The sequence below is a fragment of the Helicoverpa armigera genome, chromosome 15 (assembly GCF_030705265.1).
Source record: "Helicoverpa armigera isolate CAAS_96S chromosome 15, ASM3070526v1, whole genome shotgun sequence".
NCBI lineage: Eukaryota > Metazoa > Arthropoda > Insecta > Lepidoptera > Noctuidae > Helicoverpa > Helicoverpa armigera.
In genome coordinates, this window is record NC_087134.1 from 1,336,898 (window position 1) to 1,360,749 (window position 23,852).

Here is a 23,852-nt window from a genome sequence, read left to right on the forward strand (position 1 = left end):
TACTACGAAATTATAATACTTCTCATATATTTTTCCTGTATAGCCTTCAAAAATGCACAAAACTTTTACTCCGCCGTTCTAGCCAAGCCCTTAGATGCGCAAGCGCGCGTTGCCATCGAGTCTGCCGCAGTCACTCACACAGACACACGCACGTTGCGCGTGAAACCCGATACACACACACATGCGCGTAGGGAAAATCAGCGAACTGCAGCTCCGAGCCGACTTGCTTTACAAAATCTTATGCCGTGCTGTCCTCAACTTAGTAGGTAGCTTTGGATTAAAAACTTTTTGCTCACTGAGTTTGGGACTGGCTGGCAAATTGCACGGCAAATGTTCTGCGTTTTGACTATGGTCATTTTTTAAGTTCGAATGCGGAGTATGATTACAATTAATTTGAGAAGTTTCAATTCGGACACTTGATAAAAATATGGTTCTTGTAGTTTTCCCTAAAAGCGTAATTCCCTGTAAAAAATCACCGTTATCTTTTTAATTTGCAAGTTTGTAGCAAATGTAATAAATTGTTATTCAATAAATAATATGCAATATCAAAATTAAAATTGCAAGTAACCTACATAATATACCAAAAGGGGTCATTCGTTACCTAAAGATTAGGTACTATATTCGATGGCATTTCAATAATAATTGCATACCATATTAATGAAGTCAGCCATGCCTAAATACTGAATATAATACGAAATAATACGAAATATAATTTAACATTTCCTCAAGTTAAAGTTAAAAAAATATCTATATTGCGTCTCTCTTTAAATTAAGGGTTTTCCTTCCGCCTGTTGATAAAAAGTTAATTATAATAATAGCTATATGTTGTTCACAAATACCATTCAATATACAAAAAACATCTTGAGAATGCATAAAAAATCTGAAAAGTTCGAAGACTGAAGAAGGGATTATTTTAACTAATGAAAATTAAGTCATAAATATTATCCACAGCTTGCTTTTGTTCTAAATCCTTATAGAAACTTTGAAGAAAGTTTATATAGGTACATATATGATATTACTCAGTTAGGACAAACACGCGAGTAAAATGTACACTATGTCACAATTTTCCCGCGTCAGGGAACTATGAATGAAATAATATGACAAATACATACCTAAATGGATATGTTTTTACCATATGTGTTATTCTATTGCTGTGTTATTCATTTGTTAATAAATAACTAAATTATTATTACTATCGGCTATGGCGACAATTGGCCATTTCATTAATAGGTACCTAATTTTTTGTCGGTTTTCATTTCTCAGATATGTATTTGCTTTTGTGCAATTAAGTGGTTTATATTCAAGTGAAGTGATAAAAATAAACCTAAATTAATTTGACTTATATGCAAATTATGTCATCAATTTATTAGTAGAAGATCCGAATCGAAAGTTACCACAGATATAAAATACAATCTAGAAGCGACAGTGATTGCCAACGCTGTCTGCTTTCAAGGCGCGACAAACTACGCTTAACAGACAGCATACTCATAAAACCAATTGATCTATTAAGCACCACTCAAGCTAACTTCTAGCACGATTTATGACGTAATATATTTAAAGCTGTCAACACTTATTCACAATGCGATCGTTAAGCGAACACGCTACACACCACGTGTTCGTTGGAGCCAACGCACCTATAAAATGATTCTTCTTACATTTATATTAATATTCTCAATGAAAACGAACGTGGAAATTGTTTCTCACGGTCCATCATCTGTCATTGTTCTTGAAATAGACGCCATTGTGTACAAACATGTCTTATTGTCGGATGCAGTTTTTTTTTTATTTGAATTTTTTGGTTTTGAGTAAAAATATCGTGTTTAAAAGGAGTACTTGAGTTAAAAATAACTTTTAGGTAATTGTTCGTTCCACTAAGTTTATTTTCACATCAATATTTGTGAACAGTGTAGCTTTTTGAGTAAAGGGTTAGGCTTGAGTCATTTGCCTGCCTTTTAAAATCAGAATATTACAAAAATCCCCGTATACAAATTCACACACCTATTTATCCTTTACAATTGCAGGAGAAAAATTTACACAATGTTATCCTCAACTGCATTCAGACCTATTGCTAAAAATATCCTGTACAACGGACGTTGGTCACATCCAGTAGTGAGTGACTGCATTTTTTATAGATCTTCGTTTATTAGGCATGTTGATGCAGTTCATTGAAGATTCATAGCAACATTTATTGATGAAACTAAGAAAATTGGCAGTTTAAGTTCAAAACCTCTTGAATAGAGTCAAATTCTAGATCTAAAATGGCAGTCCATTATTCTCCTTCTTGTAAGTCGATTAAATATTCGACCAGTATGGTATTGACATTTCCACCAGGCAGTAAATTCAACAGCAAGTCACATGCACTTTCCGAAGCGAATTGTACAGACACTGGTCCTCACCACACGACAGAAAACGTGAGCATGAGCATAAAAATAACATCTTTTTATGGTCAAATAATTGTTGATAAAAACTTGCATACTACTCCCGCGACCTCTAAATGTACACAATATTAAATTTAATGCGTTATTAATGAAATATCATGTGTCTGTACTCAAGAATGACCCAAATAAGGAGGTCGGATTACGCGGCGACGATGCGTCTGCGAACCTCTATGGATAACCTAATGTTTGTGTAGATATATTTTCGTCTATGACATTTTAAAGTTCAAGGATTTTAAAACATGTTCTGCTGTGACATTTTTGGAACAAGTATTGTAATAATGCAATTAACGTATGATTTTTTGTATATATTTTTAGTACACCAGCAATATGTCACGTATTTCATATGATATCATTAGCTATTCATCCTCTTTGGTCAACGAGTTCAATAGGCCTAAAATCATTGTGATGGCGTTCTAATTCATAAGAGGGAAGGAAATTATTCAAGGATATTATGTATTTAAGTTTGAAAACAATTTATGACGTCCGTTGAAGAGTTAATCTGTCTGATGACTAACGGAGTTACTACATCGTCTAGCACCCATTCAATATTATGTATTTATTGGCATACTCTAAGGGGAAAACCGTTTATTATAAACCACATTCAGCCAGTAATAGAAACTCAATCAAAATTTTAATATTTTGAAACACCAAGTGTTTCTTAAACGATCCGTAGTGAAAGTTTTTGGACATTTAGTACCTAAAGATATTTTGTAAATTATTTATTCTACATTCATCTTCATTACCTGCCAAAGTAAAACTTCATACTTAGGTAGATTCTTTATATAACAAAAGGCTACAGTCACAGACTCAAATGCACATATTCAAATAGGTATTCAAACTTTTTGCTTTATAAGCGGTCACCTTTCTCTTGTTTCCCTTGTCTATTCCCTATCTTATTTCACTGAATGACAAATAATCCAAATCTCCTTTCAGTAGAGCATCAGACATGTCTAAGAAAATATCAGCTAACATTTTATATAGCCGTTGATTTGTAGGTCACAAATGAATTCCCTGAGCGGCTGTATCTAGTAACTCGATATGCGATGCTAAATATAGTAGCATATTCGTATCGAGTACGTTACATATTTGATATAGAGACATTTGGTCTCGATTCATTGAAGTATGTAACGACTGATAGACTGAAAGCTGTTTTAAGATAGTTTTTAATTGCAGAAACAAAAGCTAAAGATGAAATTTGGAAACATCTTGTAAAGCTTTGCTTAAATACAGTTTTAAAATGAGTGTAATCTTATGATTAGCATTTAGTGACCTGTAGTGTAGACCTGTTTCGATATTTCCACAGTATGAATTGATTAGGCATATATTTAAATCATTTTTCTACACAAATTCTTATAGTATTGCATGTAAAAATTATTCAAAGTCGTAGTCGACGCTTGAAAAAATATCCAAGTGTAGTTACAGGAAAACGCAAAATTAAACTCAAAGAGAGTGTACTCAGTTTATCCTCAAAATAAACCGAATTTACAGTGAAAGCCGTCTGGACACCAATAAGACATATTTACAGCGGTTTAATGAAATAAATAAAATTAAACGGGCCCGCTCGGGAGCTAAAGTTAGCTTTTGTCTCTTGCCAATTGTCTGGTCGCTTAATAAACTGCGTTTTGTCTATCTGCCTGCAAATAATCCAACTTTTACTCTACTAATCTTAAGAATTTAATAACAAAAAATCTATAAAATTAAAATAACCAAATCTCTTTCTAAATTGCAACTCATTATATTTATGTAGTTTAATCACTGAGACACAATTTACCTACATATTTCAATCATCATTAATGGTTGCAGATATCGACTTCTACATCATTTTAATTGGTCTATTAATCAAATGTCGTACCATATTCTACATAAAAGTAATTGATTTTTAATACTTGCTACCGTCAGTCTTAGAAGGTAATTTATATTTAGACACTGACCACTATTGCTTTTTACTTCGATATTTGTAACTCTTCATATACATTTCTTTATCATCAATCACATTTTGGTTTTCTGTTCACAAATACGAGTCACTAATCGTATAAGAAATACAAACTGTGAACGTCAAAAAAGTCATCACCTGCATTAAACGCTAGAATCATTTCACTGTTGACAATACACTTTTCATTAGCCCATTCATGACACGCTACAGCTCTATCATCATCACCTTTCCTTAAATAAACTATTTCTACGGATATCCCTCACCAGTTCTTATCCTTTCCTTCTTTATGAACGTCACTCAACATCACCAAAATTTCCTCTCCTTCCTACCTTCCCATACGCTACGTATCTCAGTATTTATAATCCAAAAGTCTGCCAAGTGTCGCGCCTCAATTATCTCCGAATCGTCATTGAAGATGAAAGCATATTTTTCCACGGCGCGGGCGCAGACAGTATCTTTGACAGTTTTATATCAATCGGAAACCGCAGGGTTCACCTTCCTGGCCGGGGCTTGTCATGGCTGCGGTTGAGCCAACACAAAATACACGCGTTTACGTCGGTGAGAGCAGGGGTGTACTCAGGATGTGGGCCCGGGGTGCATGGTGAACAAAAATTGTATTTGAATTCATTTTTATTGACATATCTGTCTCGGCAACTTTAATAGAAAGTTTTACTAAAATAAAGCCTCTTGGTACTTAGGGTTACAATAATTTATTCTTATCGAAGCTTAATTAATTCAATTATTATTGTCTCTCTTTCGTCGTGCTTTGGATTGGACCTTTAGTATTTGTCGCTTTATTCTCCACTTCTATTGGTGTACCTCTCTATATAAAACTGGAATTTGGACCCAAGCCTTCCTAGATCCGTCCCTGTAAACGATGACCGTCTTCGAACCCGCGCCGTCTCGAGAGCCAGATACATATCACGCAATTTACAACCACTATATTTAAACGTAGGTATCTTCATTAAAACTGGGTGGTCTCTCGCTAAAAAAACGAGCTAATAAAGTGCTTTCTGGTCTACATAATCTATATTATCTTTCGATCGCTTGAAGTAATTTATTGGGGCTCTAAAATGTCGCTAGGACATAAATGTAGAGCATTTTTTTTTATGTCACTGCTGATTTTTGCTTCTGTGTTTTGTCTTAAAAATTATGAAAATCCACAAAATATGTTTGATTATGATAAATAAATAATGAATTCAACCCGTGAATGGCAACCCACGCTAGTAAAACGTGAATGAACCTGAATTATTACATCCTCAAGATGATAAGCAGTTGTTGGATTCCCGCCAACTTCGGAGACGCCATATATTTGGCCAGAGACAATAAATACAGATAATGTATACGGTCCAGACAGCGATGACACTTTTACTAAACAAGTTTACTCAAAAGAGGTGAAAATAAAATGAGTTAGATTATTATTTGTTTGAAATCTTTTGACGGCTTTTGCATACGAAGATTAGGAATAGTGAAATTAGTTGTTGGGATGAATTGATTAATACATTTTATTATAGTTTTGATTTGATTTAGTGAGCTTCTGTGGGGTCAGATAAGGCATTTACATTTCACGAAAATCAATTCACGTGAATTTTTTTCATTATGCTTTATTTTATTTAGGTGTACATAAATTATGTGTAAGGCTTCTAAATGTACCAGATTCTCACGTATTTTTTTGAATGTTAAACTTAATTACTCATCAGGCTATTTTTGGACCAACATAATTTATCTTACGTTTACTAAATTATTGTTGTTACCCATATAAACCATTATTACTATATATAAAAAAATATCCAAACAACCAAAATAGGATATTGGGAATAACGATACCTATTCCTAAACCAGTTTATGATTACATAACAAATTAGTCAAAGTTACGTAATTATTTAAATGGGTGTTTGAACTCATTAACATTATCTATTTTATATCTACTAATATTAATAAGCTGAGGAGTTTGTTTGTTTGGACGCGCTAACCTGTTGAAGAAGGTACCTTCTGCTATGAATAGAATAAAAAAAAATCTGTATTAGATAACCCATTTATGCAAGGAGGCTATATGGGTGCGTGAACTATTTCCCACGGGACGCGGGTGAAACCGCTAGCAAAATATAGTAATTTATAACAACACGACCCGTATAATCATTCGAATAAAGGTCATATTTTCTAGAGGCTTTAACATCTTACGAGTGTACCGCGAAACCTATCCGTATGACTCAGTCTTAAAGTTTATCTTGCGAGACAGAATAACTTTTAAATAATATCTGCGTATTATTAATAGCTGAGCAGTGAAAAAGAAACCGCAAGTCGTGTTTATGATAGTAACTCGTGTGGTACGTAATCTGTTATACAATGACATAATATTTTATGAAGAATCTAGAAAATAACGTCTCTGGAATCTGTAGGCAGACTCTTATAACTCTGCAGTGAAGGCAACGGCGATTATTATCCACAATTAACTAGCTTATTTTTAATCAAACTTTTTTTTAATTTCAAAGACAAATGATTCACTTTTGGAGGGAAGTGAAAAGTCCGTTTCGTCTGGGCGTTCTGTTGCTAATGTACGATTGGTTAATTTTGGCTCGCACTACGCATGCGCGCCGCCATGACTTGTTTATGCGCCAGACGAATGTCCTCTAAAGTTTGTTTATTTTGGTTTTTTCATCGATAGCCATGTTACATTTTATTTTATTTATTTATGTTTCAAAAGTAATGTTGGCAGATTTCCTTTGAAGCTGTTGCTATGTTATCGAATGCGTCTGTACTCTTGATACTTCCATCAACTAAATCAATTATCTCGAAGTGTTTTTGAATTAAGGATATATTTAATTTGAGTGCTAGAGGGTTCTTTGATCATTTGCCACAATTTCATTTTATTCAATTTCTCTGGTTATTTATGAAGTTCTTTAAAAACTGGAAAATGTGCCTATCTATATGAAACTCCACACGAATAATTCATACTTCATACGTTACCTACTACCTACTCTTTATAAAATAATCCAACATTTTGATTGAAATACGACTGTTTCTTGGCACAAAATGTGAAGATACTTTACGCAACTTACTTTTACTAATATAAATCGTAATTACTATTAATATTATTAATAAATACAAAACAAACTATGTATTATAGTCGTAACAGGATATAAAACGTAAAAGCTTATGTATGGGATGCAGAAAACCATAAATTGTGTGAACTATTAATTTTATTACCTTTATTTCTTTGAATTTTGCGATTGTATTTATAGCACAATAGTTATATGTACCTAATAGGTATAAATTATTAGCAATTATATGACACAACCGGAACACTTAGTAGGAAGCGGACATAATGCATAGATCACACTACACTTGTCAATTGTCTATGCCAATTAGAACTATGGAAAAGTATCTAAGTGTTTTTTTTACGGGAAATCATCAGTGTAGTGTCAGACTCTTACTAAAACCCAATAGGTATGTTCCTTCTTATGCCCTTTATGTAGAAAATAAAATTATTCAGATATCTATCTATAGGAGGTATGGGATTAAAAGAAATAATATACTAATTTGATATTGAAATATTTATTCTATACTTTAAATGGTACTTGGAAGCAATACGTCCGTCTAACAAGATCCCGTGACGCAGAGTGTGTAGAGTTAAATAAACAGTAGATTGTTCAGATAGAACAAAGAACAATGTTATCGAAAGTTAGGGGTATTAGTTTTTGCTTTATATAATCCAACACGCCCCCTCAAAAATTAATCCCTAACTTTTAGTCATTCGTTAGTTTACTATACAGTATCTAGTCTACAATTCAACATTACAAAGTGAATACCAACTTATAAATACGACGTAACATATTATACTTCCAAGTAAGGTCTGGGACAACTGTACAATAATGGTCCAACATTTGCTGCACAGGATCAGGAAAACCCAGAAAAACCTGATCAGACCATTTCATAATGAAATTGTACTTAAATTAAAACTTATTCTATACCCAATCCTTTTCTCAGTCTTATAAAAGACACGACTGGTAAAGGTTTTGTCAACAAGTCTGCCAACTGGTTACCTGTGGAAATATAATTTAATTTTATTACATTTTTCTCAACTTGTTCTCTAGAGAAATGATATTTTATATCTATGTGTTTGGACCTTTTATGACTTGTTGGATTATTAGCTATGCTAATACATCCGTTATTATCTTCATATAAAATAATGGGCTTATTAATTTTTAAGTTTATGCTTTCTGCCAGAGACTTAAGCCATAATGCTTCTTTAACAGCTTCATATAAAGCCATATATTCGGATTCAGTAGACGAGACCGCTACTGATGTTTGTCTCTTTGTACACCATGTAATTGTATTTTGATCAAATAATTTAAACACATATCCAGTAGTGCTTTTCCTATCATTACAATCGTGGCCACCCCAATCTGAGTCGACATATCCACTTAGGATGTTATTGTAATTATTTCTTGTATATGTTAACTTCAAATCAATTGTGCCTTTGATATATCTTAAAACTCGCTTTAAGCATAACCACAATTCTTTATTGTTCTTATTTGTGTACCGACTTAAAATATTTACGCATGTACTTAAGTCCGGACGCGTACAAAGCATAATGTACATTAAACAACCGATCAGGTGACGGCATGGTGCGTCACACTTCTTATCAGCGTTAAGAGCTTCATAGTTTAATTTAAGCTCCATCGGTGTGTTTATAGGATTGCAATCACTCATATTAAATTTATTCAAAACGGTTTTAATGTAAGCACTTTGGTCTAAAGTAATTTTATCATGGTGTCTCTCTATTTTAATGCCCAAAATAATTTGATATCGTGTAAGTCGGTCATTTCGAATTTAGTCATTAAATATGCTTTGAAATTATTCATTGTTTGCAAATCTGCACATGCTATAACTAAATCATCGACGTACAAGATTACGTAAATATTTTTAGAAATGTCTCCTTTACCTTTCATATATATACACCTATCTACTGGGGAGTTCTGAAAACCTATTTCTTTGAGACATTGTTCAAATGTTTCGTACCAACATCTAGCTGATTGTTTTAAGCCATAAAGAGCTTTGTTTAATTTGCATACGTAATTATCTTTACATTTTACACCTTCAGGAACTTTCATGTAGATTTCTTCCTTTAGTGTACCATTTAGAAATGCTGTTTTACATCCATATGATGAATCAGTAAATTATATTGATTTGCGTAGCTAATTAAGAATCTAAAGCTTGCTATTCTAGCAACTGGTGCAAATGTTTCATTATAATCACTAAGATATTCTTGACTGAAACCTCTAGCGACAAGACGTGCCTTATATCTTGAAGGTTGACCTGAAACGTCATTTTTAATAGTGAATATCCATTTACAGTCTACAATATTTTTATTTAATGGTTTTGGTACTAATGTCCATGTATTATTTTTCTTAAGAGAATTGAGTTCTTCTCTGACTGCTTTTTCCCACTGATTCCTATCGTTCAGAGATTTAATTTCATTTAATGATTTTGGTATATTACTTGTGATGGATAACGCACTATAGACATCATAGTCATTTTCATTATATGATTTACGCGAACATGTTTTCAGTCTTTCACTTCTTCGTAAATTTAAAATTCATCAGGTTTATCCTGATTTTTGTGTTTCAAACTACTCTCAGATTCATTTTCAGGTTCATTCGGTATTTCATGACTACCGATTTTTCGAATTTTACTTGTACTGCATTCATCAGATTGAGAGCTATCTGATTTAGGGCCAGAACTATGAGACTTATAAGACACTGATTTTGTTACGGAGTCATTATCAGTTTCGTCTTGGGAATATGTATTATTACTCCGTTCAGGTCGTAATGAAGGCCTAGATTCGATAAAATTAGTCTCATCAATTACAACGTCCCTTACAGTTTCATATTTTTCGAATTCTGTATTCCAAACTTTATAACCATTGGGTTCATAACCTACCAGTATTCCTTTCCACGACCTATTGTCAAATTTGTTTTACTGGTTTTATTATGAACATATACAGTTGAACCGAAAACTCTGAGATTTTTAACGCTTGGTTTCCTATCATGCCACATCTCGTATGGTGTCTTTGATTGACTTAAAGCTTTCGTAGGCGTAATATTTATTAAATAAACTGCAGTTAAAACTGCATTTCCCCAAAACGTTTTGATGCTTTAGTGCCATTTAACATAGCACGAGCTTTTTCTGTTATTGTGCGAACCATACGTTCTGCAACACCATTTAACTGTGGGGTCCTAGGAACTGTTAAATGATAGCTTATGCCTCTTTCTCTACAGTAGTTTTCATTTCGGTGGATAAGTATTCACCACCGTTATCACTATAAAGATTTACTACTTTGAAATTGAATTTAGCCTCACTTTTAGCGACATAGTCTTTAAAAGCTGTAAACACTTCTGATTTGTAAGTTAACATATACACCACACAATAATGTGTGTATTCATCAACAAATAAAACAAAATAATTTCTGTTATCTATTGTTGGAGGTGTTATAGGACCACAAACATCTGAATGCACAATAAACAGAGGGCGTTTAATGTAACTTTTGTCTTTAACTTTATTAAAAGGCAGGCGAGTCTGCTTCCCATTTATGCATGCTTCACACAACTTATCATTTGGAGTTACGGTATTTATTTCATCTAAGTCATCAATCATATTATGACATTTTAACTGCAGGAATTTAGTTTTACTTATATGTCCTAGGCGTTGATGCCATAATTCATATTTATTTTCATTAACATAACATGCTTGGGAAGCGGATTCCCCTTTTATTACTGGTATTTTAAACTCTAGAACTATAAGATTATTCAATGTCTTACCTTTCATGATGATTTTACCTTCCTTTGTAATTTGTGTGCCTTTGTCATCAAATATTATGGTGAATCCTGCTTGCTGCATCTTTGATACCGATATTAAATTATATGGTACTTCGGCACAGAACAATACATTTGTAAGTATTCCTTGCACTCCTGTTTGACTGATAAGATTTATGTTTCCCCTTTTAGTTGCTGAAATAAATGTATTGTTTTTAGCTACTGAAATTTTTAAAGGAGGATTTAAACATTCAAACGATGTGAAGAGATCATCTCTATTTGTGATGTGATCAGACGCTCCTGAATCTAATAGGAATTTAATTGTCGAGTGGTCTTTTTCATAATGGTATGCGCTTGTCATGAACGCAAATCCTGAAAAAGAAGAATTCGAGGTCGTTCCCTCTTGCAGGGCAATAGTTTGGACTTGTCTTGTCCTTTCTGGGGCATTGTTTTGTATATTTGTCTGTCTTTTGAAATAGAAACAATCCTGTTTCTTGTGTCCTTTGCGTCCACAGTAATGACATTTCACAAATTTTTGTTTGTTTGTTTTCTTGAATGTTGTATTCTTCAAATAGTTTTGTTTTGTGCGATTGTATCTGTTTTATTATATTTTTCTTCAACATGGAGTATCTTTAAACTGGTATCACGACTCTCGTTTTTAATTTTACTTCGTGATCTAATAGTCTAGTTTTACAAAACCGAGAGTGATATTTTCTTCAGATAGTGTCTCAATTGCAGTGATAACGCCATCATATGTATTCGGGAGTAAGTAATAAATGAGCTACTTTGTCCGTTTCCTCTAATTTAGCTCCAGCAGCTGATAATTCTGTCAGCAGATCGTCAAATGTTGAGAAGTGTTTGATCAAGGGTATATCGGCTTTTAATTTTAATCCCAATAATTGTTTTCTCAGCGCTAATTGAGTTGCTACACTTTTCCTTTCATAGATCGCGTCAAAATGTTTAAAACTGCTTGAGCAGTCCCATTTTCATTAATATAATTAAGATATGAGTCCGCCAAATATTCGACTATAATACTTTTGGCTGCCTTATTATTCTTTTCCCACTCAGCGGATCGCGTTCCAGGAATTTCTTCGTCAATAACACTGAGCAAGTTTAACTCTTAAAGCAGTGTACGAATTCTAAATTTCCATACACTGTACTTTTCTCCATTAAAAGGCTTAATGTTTCTTTTCACTTTTTCCATTGTCACAACTTTATTTTTATTTACAACTATGCACTTTACTGTCACTACGCACTACTGAATGTTCTCACTACTAAATGTCCTTTTTCGCACTGGGCCCATAACCTATAGGAGGTATGGGATTAAAAGAAATAATATACTAATTTGATATTGAAATATTTATTCTATACTTTAAATGGTACTTGGAAGCAATACGTCCGTCTAACAAGATCCCGTGACGCAGAGTGTGTAGAGTTAAATAAACAGTAGATTGTTCAGATAGAACAAAGAACAATGTTATCGAAAGTTAGGGGTATTAGTTTTTGCTTTATATAATCCAACACTATCATCACACTGACTCACGTTTTTTTACATTTTTTACGCAATTGTGAAGTAAGAAAATTGTCATAGCATTTTCTTATTATCATACTGAGTCACTCTTCTGAAGATTTTTTACGCAAGTATGTATGAAGAAGCGTTTCCTTATAATATTCTCGTCTATTGGGTGAGAAGAAAAAATATAATTTCTACTGTTAGACGTGAAACATATTACTGGCATATTTTTTCTCTGGAAAAATACTCATGGAAAAAAAATACAAATTGAGGTTACTTCGCTATGGTACGCAGAATATACGCACATAATGACGTTTGTACATTTGCATAATATGAATGCCTTGATGGCAACGATAATAACAACGCAGTATTGTAATTAAGGGTTTTTTGATACCCATCGAGGAAAACCATAGTGCAAAAAAATCGTACCTATTTTCCGAGCTATATACATATTTTTAGTCGGGCGTAAAACCTGCTTCTTACATATTTATTTTCGATTTCAAATAAGATGATTGCAATGTTTGTCCCTTGTTTATTTTGTAGGTAGTTAACTTCTTAGGTAAGACGGTTTTCAAGAAATTAGAAAGGTTTAAATAAAAATCAACTGTTTCTAGCAGGGATTCCCAAACTTATTTACCAGCTTTTTACTGATCAAAATACACAGTTTTTCTTAAATGCGCAAAACCTTAACTTTAGCATTTATGCCTCAATATTTCCCATGATAAGAAGATTGGCAGAACTCAAAACCCACTACGCACATTTTGGTTTGCACCCCTAACTCTCGGTTTCAGCGCAGAGGCGTCACGTCATCCGCCTCTATTATTACGCTGTATTAAATTTATCTATAGTAATTCAAGGACCACCTGTGCGGTTCAACGGCACTAGACCCAACCAGTCCGTCTGGTTAACACAACCGCGTCATTTACACCTGTCAAATGTTATTTTAAACGATATTCAACTTTATTACACGTATAAAAGCGGCGAACTGGACTTCAGATCGGAAACAAGTTTTGCCGCCAAAGCGCCGTTTGTGTATTTATTTATTTATTCTTTTTAATCTGTATCTTGGTCTGGATGCGCGATTAATGTCTTTGCCCGCGAATCGGTTGTTTTTTAATCTTCCACGGTGGGCTACAGAATCGGTGAACTAATTGATGATCTCTGGGTTAGTGGTTACATGAAATAGGGTTTTTTTGTTTGCGTTATGGTAATGATCGTTCTATTTTTGCATTATTAATACTACTATTGCTTCAGATATGTTTCTATAAGCATAAAACTTAAATTCTTCATTTATGATTAGTCAAAACTTCTTCGTTCATTTAATAACTCAATTTAATTTAGGCGCACTTAATTCACAGTGATGTTCCTTCAACCAAAATTAATTACCGTTTCAAAATTGCAGGCTCCGCCCATGACGCGTCGCTGTCAAAAAAACCGTCTGACCAAAAACCGGTATGTCGTACCCGTTTGAAAAAAAAACCACGAGGCGTCTGCAGTAAATTTGGCATGCGTTATTTATTATCTGTACAGTAATCAGCTGTATGATGACGTCATACTGAAGACCGACACTTTCTTTTCACGCACTATTATTGGCAAAGGCTAGCGTGTTTTCTTCCTATAGTAATTTGCAATAGGACTACTGCTACTTATTCAAGTAATGGGACAATTTGTGCTATTCGGATTACAGGACTATTTGAATAAATACCGCAAATATTTACGACTACATATACGGCTTTAGCAATAAATTCAGGAGCTTTGCACACTCTATTACATTTCTATTATCATTTTAACAAGTTTACTGAAAGATCCTCGTTGCTGCTCAAGTAGCAATAAATTATGGAACTTTAGAGCCGCCATAAACACCTCGAGATGGATTGACTACAATCTAATACACTGAATATAAACAGGGCAGTTTAACTTAGACTTAGCTCGTAAACATAAACTGTGCGACACTACATGTGATCGGCGTCGTGCGCTCAACTTGTTACGTTAAAACAGGCCGCCTTCTCGAATGTTCCGACTTTCCTGCCCAAGCCGTTTTGCGCGACAATTTTCCAATGCGCGTTTTTTTTAGTTGCATGACTAGGGATCTAGTTTTACATAAATAAACTTGATCTAGTCTAGTTATGTGGCATAATGGTGGGATCGTAGGGAGCGGTGCGATAATTAGTAGCTTTGAACCGTGGTTGATTGTCGGATGAATTATGTAGGCGATATTCTTGGTGGTATGGTTATTATCGGCGGGCTAAGCCCTTTCCGAGAATACCACACACAAACAAATAAAATTAACTTTTATGTTAATTTGGAAACTGGTTTTTATTAGTAAAATGTTTTTTTACGTGTAACTTAGATGATTAGTGATCAACGTTACAGTTCTTATAGAGCCCAACTCTATTTCAGTTTTATTGAACTTACATTAGTGATAGTTTTAATGAATCCTACAATTTCATCAAAGAGAAACGCATATTTATTGCATTAGTCATGTGATTGTAATATTTATTACGTTTGCTCATTGCAGATGTATGGCTACTGATAGAGCTAGGCTATGCGACTCACGCGCACGCATTGTTGCACTAACACAATATATCTGAGTCGCTCGATGTATGCTGATGCTTGATACTTATTTGTTGGATGCAGTTTACGTAGGCCTTCGTTGAAGTGGCATGTCAAGAGTCTTGTTAAAATGAAAACGATATCCCTACGTGACTGGGGATCATTTTTCTGTTCGCTGTAACGCACGTGTGTTGACTACTGCACCTTCTAGATGTTTTATGAAGCATCTTCGTTGTACTTACAAAATTTGCATCATTTCTACTGCATTAGGTACTAAAGAGCATTTTCTATAAAGTTAGATAGTTATTCGTGTGATGTCGACGAAAAGTCTACATGTCTTAATTGCTTAATATCCAAGTTGCCCGCTCACCTATTTCACTAACCCGCAGTGTTGCAAGGCTTTAATAGTTCAAGCTAATAAAACATTAACGTTAAACCCCAGCCAATAATTTTGCAAAATTAATTCTGTTGAAATTGCTCGTAAGTGCAGCACATGATATATTTGCACGTTTAGCTAAAAGTCAATCATAATCAGCAAATGATTACATCCTACCTGCTGGTTGCCAATTAACTCCCTAACGATTGCGAAAAAGGAAAATTCATGTAATTTCCACGACGAGGTAGTTAGGGTTGTCCGTAGTGAAGAATGTGGGCTGCCTGTACAATATTTTGTGTTATAGTTAACTTCTAACAATTGCTGTTAATCACCTTCGGTCTTCATTGAAGTTTGCAAAGTTTTGGTTTGAAAATGTCGATTTTAATCTCATATGGGTCAGAAGTTCAGAAAATAAACCGAATTTAATGTTTGTAACAGTGAGACATAAACTCGTAGGTATTCATTCGCCGGATTTAGGTTTATCAGAACGCGATTGTGCAAAGTGGTTAAAACAGGCTCTACATAAAATTGAAGATGAAAATTGAAAGATGACATTGAAACTGTCACGAATCTTAAAACACGCATTTTCCTTTTTATAATAAAAATGAAAGGAAAACCGTCATCTCCGTTTAAGAGACAGTCAGTTTAACGAATAGGCAATTTTCACAGCCCTTACTTTAAAAAAAAATGTCGGCTATGGTACGCGTACGCACTGCGCATGTGTGCGTATAACCGGCCGCTGATTCTCGTTGCAGACAGCGGGGCGCGATCGCCTGCGCACGATGTGCCGACGAATACACGCCGCTGCCAACTAGTGCCAAGCTATGCATGAACTAGACAGATTTGAACTTGCTATCGAGTTCGGTGACTTTGCTATTATAGATGAATCGATTTGCGGGAAAAATCGAGTGGAAAATCGATAAGTGATAGATGAAAATTTACTTAATAGGTTCTTTGCGAAGAGGTTTGTTCATGATATGCAGTAGGGTGGAGCGATTTTATTTTTTTTGAATTTTTGCTTCGGCATACCTGTATAAAGTTGCTATTTTAGGTCATTACTAAATACGAGAAAGCTCAGTTTGTTTACGTCAAGTTTAGAGGTGCCCCCATCATCGTAAAGTTTTGAAAATTTGCGCAAATTCCATAAAATCGCAAACATTGTATAAACTCGGAATTATATTCTTAGCGATGCTTTATTAGTGTAAACTAAACAAGATTGAACTGGAAACGTGTTTGTTCTGATCGGTAGGTTCCCTCTCATCAAAGAAATGGCATTAGCCAACTCGCGCGCGTACACGAGCTCACTTGTTTGTCGTGCACTTAGGTACTTGACACATCGAATCTGACGGCTGGGAACAAATACATATATTGTAAGTAATATTTTTCACATTCAAAACTTGCAGTTTCGGTTATAACCGTAGTACTATTAAAAGTATTCTTTGTCTTAATTACAGAAATATGTTGCAAGTTAAAACACGACAAATGTCAAGCTGTCCTGCCTCTGGTTTGCCAGAAAAGTTGCCTGTTTCCCAGTTACCAACTTACAACGACATTATGAAATATTATTTATTTATCAAAATGAATTGAAGCCTGATATAGCAACAAAAGAGCCAACAGTTCATGAAATATCTGAAAGGCTGGCTCAAGAAGTTTTATAAATATGGCAAAATCGTCGCTGCCAACTGTAAGTTTCAAAAGAATCCTACAATTGATTCGCGTTTATCATGACAAATACAGATGCTTAATGAAACCATATCGAGGCCGTCAAACGGACATTAAATACCAAGAAAAAAATAATAAATTCATATCAGACTTTTCATTTCTTTCATTTCTTTGATATTTGTAGCTGCAAATGCAAAGTTATATCGGATTGTAACTGTCCTAAAGAATGTCGCATTCCCAAGGAGGAAGTTGTTTTTTTATTGGATCAAAGAACGACCAGAAAAATGATAATAGGCGGTGTCGATGTGGCTACAGCGGCAAAAATAAAAAGCAAGAAAGAAAAGAAAAGCTTTATATCGCAGTAGAGAGGTAAACTATTTTGATAAACCTTGTTGTTCTCGTTCATTGACTGATGATTTGGTAACAGAAAGCAGCAGCTCATGCGATAGTTTGCTTGTGCCATCTACTAGTCCTCAGTATAAAAACCCAGAACAGGTAAAACATAAAGCTTCGCCACCTAATAAAAAAAAAACGATTGAATTTAACCTCATTAGCTCTTGCATGCGATCGTACTGGAGTTTCGCATAGAGCCGCTGTTATTATAGCTTCTTCTGTCTTGAAAGATGTTGGCATTATTGAAACCTTGAAAAATGTGGTCAAGAACGGTCTCAGTATGTGTCAGATTATTGATTTTCCATGTCACACTCAAGCAGTAGAGCGCTGCATCAAGTTGGTGACAGAAGCATCAAATGCAGTTTGTGGAGATAATAAAAGAGACGGTTTCATTAGAGCGAGACTGCTTTCGCGTAAACGAATGCCTACTTTTAATACGAAAAATCAGTTTGATATTTAAGTTTGCTTTTTTAATGTTTAATTTTTGCAATAAATAGAAAAATTGGATTTTTTTATATTTTTTATTTTCATCTCCTCTGGGGCACCTCAAAATATTGCGACTGGTAAGTCAAATTTTGTACACTTGTTTTGAATATTATAAGACAACTTTTCATCCCTATTCCGTTGAGAAAAAACGATTTTTTTTTTGCTCCATACATTTTCGCTCCACCCTAATATGCAGTGTTGCAAACCTCTAAAGGATATAAGATTACCTCGTAAACATTTTAATAAAGAGATAAACGGGTCATTAATAAGAATTACTTTTATGGCTGGCTGTTACGGAATTTTCAGCAGTCACGTTTTGTAATCAACGCGATTGCAATTAGTTAGGCGTTTAGTATTTCTGAAGTACCGCACGTGTTGCAACCACAGCCGAAAAATATTTGAAAAATCTTAGAAAACTCTCTCTCGTGCAATCCTAACAGTATTTTTAATAGTTAAAAATCATAAATACCCAGTCATGTGTACCAAAATACTCTGTACAGTGATGACGACTAATAAATTGGCATCAAACAATGGATGACGACAGCTTCTTACCAATGACACCAACGCAGACTTAAACATTCACTAGAAGTGGCTACGGACGTACTTAGTATGATTACTTTTTGTCTTTTGAGAACTAGTAACTGGGAGGTTAGATAGCATAGATAGATCAAATAGATAGACTCATTTTTCATCTCCAAAATACTTGTTTTAAGTTATAAATATTAAAGATAAAAAGATGACCACAAATTGAGAAGCTCATTCTTTCTCTAAATAAGAAATTCTTCAAAATCATGATCTTTTTGCACTCTCAATATTCGATGAGTAACATTATGAACATGACTATAATTTTAGAATCCAGATTACCAGGGACGCATAACCACGCTAGACGTCACCGTATTCTCTAATTCTCCGTTGACCTACATAGTGGCACCACTAATTGTCGCTGATTGGCGGAGGCATCACGCGACGCCGACCTAGCCCCGCTAATTGTTCTACGAGATACACAAACGAGCTGCGTACGTAGGACTGCGACTGTGTACCAGCACATGTTTCTGCACGCCTGGTAGTTTAGTGAATTGTGGAAAGCTTGTTTGTTTGTTTATTAAGACTTTTTTTATGAAAAAAGTGATTTTTTTTTGGACACTGAAGATCAGTAAAACTTCATGTAAAAGTGAATTTAGGTGTATCATTAAAATAGAAGATCAGTAATAGAATCATTTTTAGTGAAGTCAAAAATAAAATACATCAGTTGCGTGACTTTTTCTTGTGTGAGTAAGTAATATGTGCTGTTTTCCTCAATCGACTAGTTTATGAAATACCACAAAATATAATTATGTCACACATTACCAATTTACCAATCTATCAAACGGCAGTGGGATCCTAATTCTATGGCCACCATAGAATTTTCAGACATGAGGTCATTTACCTACAAAAAATAGTTCACGAGTGTCTATCAAGATCATTGAATAACTTGATACACCTACACGCCGTATTACACGTGCCAATCTGATTCATACCTAGGCATACTATTTATAGCGTCTATTAAAAACATAGGTTTGTATGCTCCTTCAAAAGAATATCAAATTGCATTTTTAATTCATAAAAGTACTCTGTCGAATCGTTTAGTATTGTTTACCGTCGATTTATCGCTGTTAAACTAAAGTTAAAGTATGTTAGATTCCATACCTACTCAGATATCATCAATTCAAAGACCACAATAACTTCAGTATTGTTCTGTTATTGTGAAATTCTATCTTCGCCCATTTTCACCACTTCTCACCTCACCACCAATTTATCACAATTCTAGTCAATGCAGATGAATTCCAAACCTGAATATTCATACTCATTAATTTCATAATCAGTATTCTTCTTTTCAAATAAGGTAAATTAATGACACTTTATAAGAATTAACATTTGTTTTTATTGAGTTTCATAATAGACCTTGTAGATATCGCAAAGTTTATCCCGATAAGATTCTAGGAGATTCCAAAACAAATATGGCGGCTTTACATAAAATAAAATTAAATACCACTACAACCGAATTTAACGATATTTCTTCGAAAAGCAATCTCTGTTTATTTTAAGATTTAATTTTAATGCAATGAAGTTTTTAAACAGTGTTTTTAATGTTTCAGTAATATTATGTCATCTTTATTTCATAGTGCTACACTGCTTTGATAACATTAGAATTTCATTACAAGGTGCAATAACCTTATGGTAATCTCATTGCAGTCTCCCTTTTTAAAATGCATACAGACATTAAAAAACTCTCTTAGATTCAGAAAACTCACTGTTTTTTATGACAGCTGACTTTTTCAACTTTCTTTTGTTTTTTAATCCGTATTTTTTGCTTTTTTCTCATAATCGTTGTTGTCAATTGTCATCTTTGGCCAGTATCTGGCAGTTAGTCATGTATCCAGTGAATCTAGGAAGTGAGAGCATCCCAATTTGTCAGCTAAGGCCACAAGCTGAAGGTTGCGCCTACGCAGACACAATGGCGGCCGATGCGCGCCATATGCCATTCTATTGTCTCTGCCACTGAATTAATTTAACGGATCGCGGCGCTGATTTTGTGATATGATAGTAATTTTACATGACAATAACTATTTACCACAATTTATGTTTTTTTTAGTTACTTATTTTATTAAAAATTTCATTTTTTGAAACAATTCTAATTTATTTAGGAGTAGAAAAGCTTACTTTACATCTACCTAGATGTAAAGTATTTCTAGCCACTTCAGTCTTTGGAAGTCATAACCCAGGTAGACCGGGTTTACTAAACTAAACCTTTCGTTGACATTAAATTAACCATGTAAAGAAATGCAAAATAATAAACATGGACCACTTATCGCTTCAATAGTTTGTGGGCGTGCATGATCAAAATACTCGTAAAACCGACCGGTGCCATACCGTCTATAGAACACCCAGTTCAATAAGACCTCTTTAGTCATAAACAAGACACCACCAAGAAGGTCTAATTATAATAGTTAATGGAATTTGTTAATTTTGTAAACAATATAAAGTGGTAGAGTTTATGAGTTGGACATATGCAATGCTAGTTTGCTGCTGTTGTTGTTTGTAAATAACACGAATATTGATAAACTTGTGCGGGGTTTGTTGAGAAAATCATCATGACTCGAACGATGACGTCGATTTCCTATCTAATCTGTATTTATTATGTAAGTATTTATGGTGATTGACATGTCCCGAAATCATATTTTCATTTTTGGTCGAGTTTTTCAACAACTCGTTATGGTCTCTAATTCCGCAACCAAGTTATTTCTAGCAAATCCTAGGCTTCCATAAACCGCCTACTAAGCTAGTCTAACTAATTCATAATCCAGATAAACTAGTTAAACTATTTTGAGTTATCAAAGGTTTCGCCCACGTTGTTTACTCTGGTTTCTCGACCATAGAGTCGCATGCTGCATAGCAAGGAGGTTTGAAACCTCGATGGGTGGCTGGTGGCCAGTCTGCCTCGGCAAGTCATTGCGATGCAGAGGGCGTGCCGCGCGGCGCGTGAGCGGCAAACTGACGCACACTATCACAAACTTTGCGTAACGCCGCTGTGTCTAACTTGTTGGCGACTAAGTTCTAATAACTTATTTGGTTATTAATGCATTTTTAGATAGTAGACGAGATAGTTTTTCATAACGAAGTGATTTTTACAGCATTCTTTTTAACAGAAATATCTTCCGATAGAAGCTATCCGCTGAATATCCCTTTCTGAATTAACTGCCATTATTTCAACACAATGTTGCAATCTAAGCTTCTATCAATAAATTGCTACCTACTTAAGCGGATGCATGCTATACCTGTTTAAAATTACAAGTGATCCCAATGGATATTGTATCGTATAGATCAGCGCGTTCACTAGAGATCAATAAAACCTATACAAAGTGTACGAGTCTCCCACACTAGAAGAACCAGTCTAGTTGAGCAGCCGAGCAGTCTGCAATCTATAATTAATTGCTATGCTCCCTGCGCCTGAGTGCGTGGACCGTAAAGCTGAGCACACACTGCCTGAGCAATTTTCAACTATACCAAATATCCAATCTACAAAAAGGTTGTATATGTCATAATTATACCAAGTGTCGCAAGGAATAAAGAGGTTGTATATGACATTAATTGAACTGGCAACTTTGAGACTTGATCTAATTTTGAATTTTACTTTTTTTACAATTCCTTTGAGCATTGAATTTTTGGCAACAATGAGCTAAGTTTGAGGTTTTCGGGAATAGCTTTCAGTTATTTATTAAAATTTTCTGTATGTGTAAAAATATATGGTCACAATTAACATGGCAGAAGAAGTATCAACATTATACAGTAAAAAGATAAATCTATCAAGTATCTGGCAATTGTTTTCCCAGTCAATAAACATACTAGTTCTGGCACACACTTGCGTAACAAACGACAGTCTGCACCGACTGTTACATTATTAATGTCCTCGTTAAGATATGTGTGAAACGCACCTAATCATATGCCAGAAGAAAGTTAAGTTTTCAATGAAATAGGCCTCTTAATGAATATGTAGTGCAGGTTAAATTCCTTTTGAATGGCATCTGTTGTCGATGGTAATCGGCTTGCGCGATTAGCACTTAAATGTAGATAGGTAGATCATTTAAGTAATTTATAAAAAAAAAGTTAAATTCTAGGCTTTTAATATTTGATATTTTCATGCTAATAAGCATAATAATTATTATTCAAATATCTTAATCAAATCTAGTGTTTTCATCAAATGTCTATCCGTACTTTTGAGGAAAAAAAACTTTAACTGCAAAGCTCCTTTCTTTTAACATTATTATACAAAATTAACTACATAAAATCGGTAAGCGTATGTTCTCAACATGTTGCTGGACAGTTGCGCTTACGCATAGCAGACCAACAATCTGGTTATAACTAGTTCGTTAATGCTCTCATGTTTAATTCTTAGTCTGTTCAGCCTACATTCACCTACCGCTAGTTAGGTCTTAGAGGCCTCGTTTAGTTACACTTTTTGGCATAGACATAATATTAGTAAACAGGACTGCGCATATAAACCCAAAAAACGAGCCGAGTGAAACAGTTAGTACGGAGGCTGTCTGTCCCTTTCTAATAGGGTGACTATGAGATTAAGCTATGTGAGACAAATCCGAATTTGCTAAGAATATTAAACACAGATTAGTATTGAAGTTTTAACTTACGCAGTTTGTGACCTTAAGATACAGGCTTAAAGGCAATAAAGGCTTTTAATAATTAGCGGAAATTAGCAGTATAAAAGCAGGGAGATTCGAAGTGAAGACTGTTTTTTTTTTGTATTTCTACTTCATATATAGACTGCTGAGCCATTTATGTCGCCTTTCTTCATTTTTTGGGAAGCTATAACAATAGTACAACAGTTTTAAAATCCATCACCCATATTTTGATTCGTTACAAGAATTTATGGGCACCCTAGTTGTTTGGTTTACGAAAATGTTATTATTAGCTAACCTGTGGAACGATATATTGCAACCGCCATAGGATTCACTTTTGCAAGTAGAAACGCAACACTTTTCACCATTTTAATAGTTTAAATTGATTTAATACAAAAAAATATAAACAAAATTTTAAATGCTGATTACGCGCCAAGAATGTTCAGGGTTACCGCTAGAAAATAAAAAAAAGCAAAATAAAAATTTATGTTGTTTATGTTTTAATAATAAAT

The 23,852-nt window shown here is 34.3% G+C and overlaps 1 protein-coding gene across 6 annotated transcripts in view; it reads left to right on the top strand.

Annotated features, from left to right (window-relative positions):
* Nucleotides 1–23,852, top strand: part of LOC110380923 (CHH-like protein) — a 76,596-nt gene that overhangs the window by 44,914 nt on the left and 7,830 nt on the right. The window contains exon 1 of one of the 6 annotated variants that reach the window (XM_064038111.1): nt 19,421–19,441. The exons of the other annotated variants lie outside the window; for them this stretch is intronic. The gene's annotated coding sequence lies outside the window, so the exon portion shown is untranslated. Of the gene's footprint in view, nt 1–19,420; nt 19,442–23,852 lie in introns of those variants that run through there. 6 annotated transcript variants of the gene reach the window in all.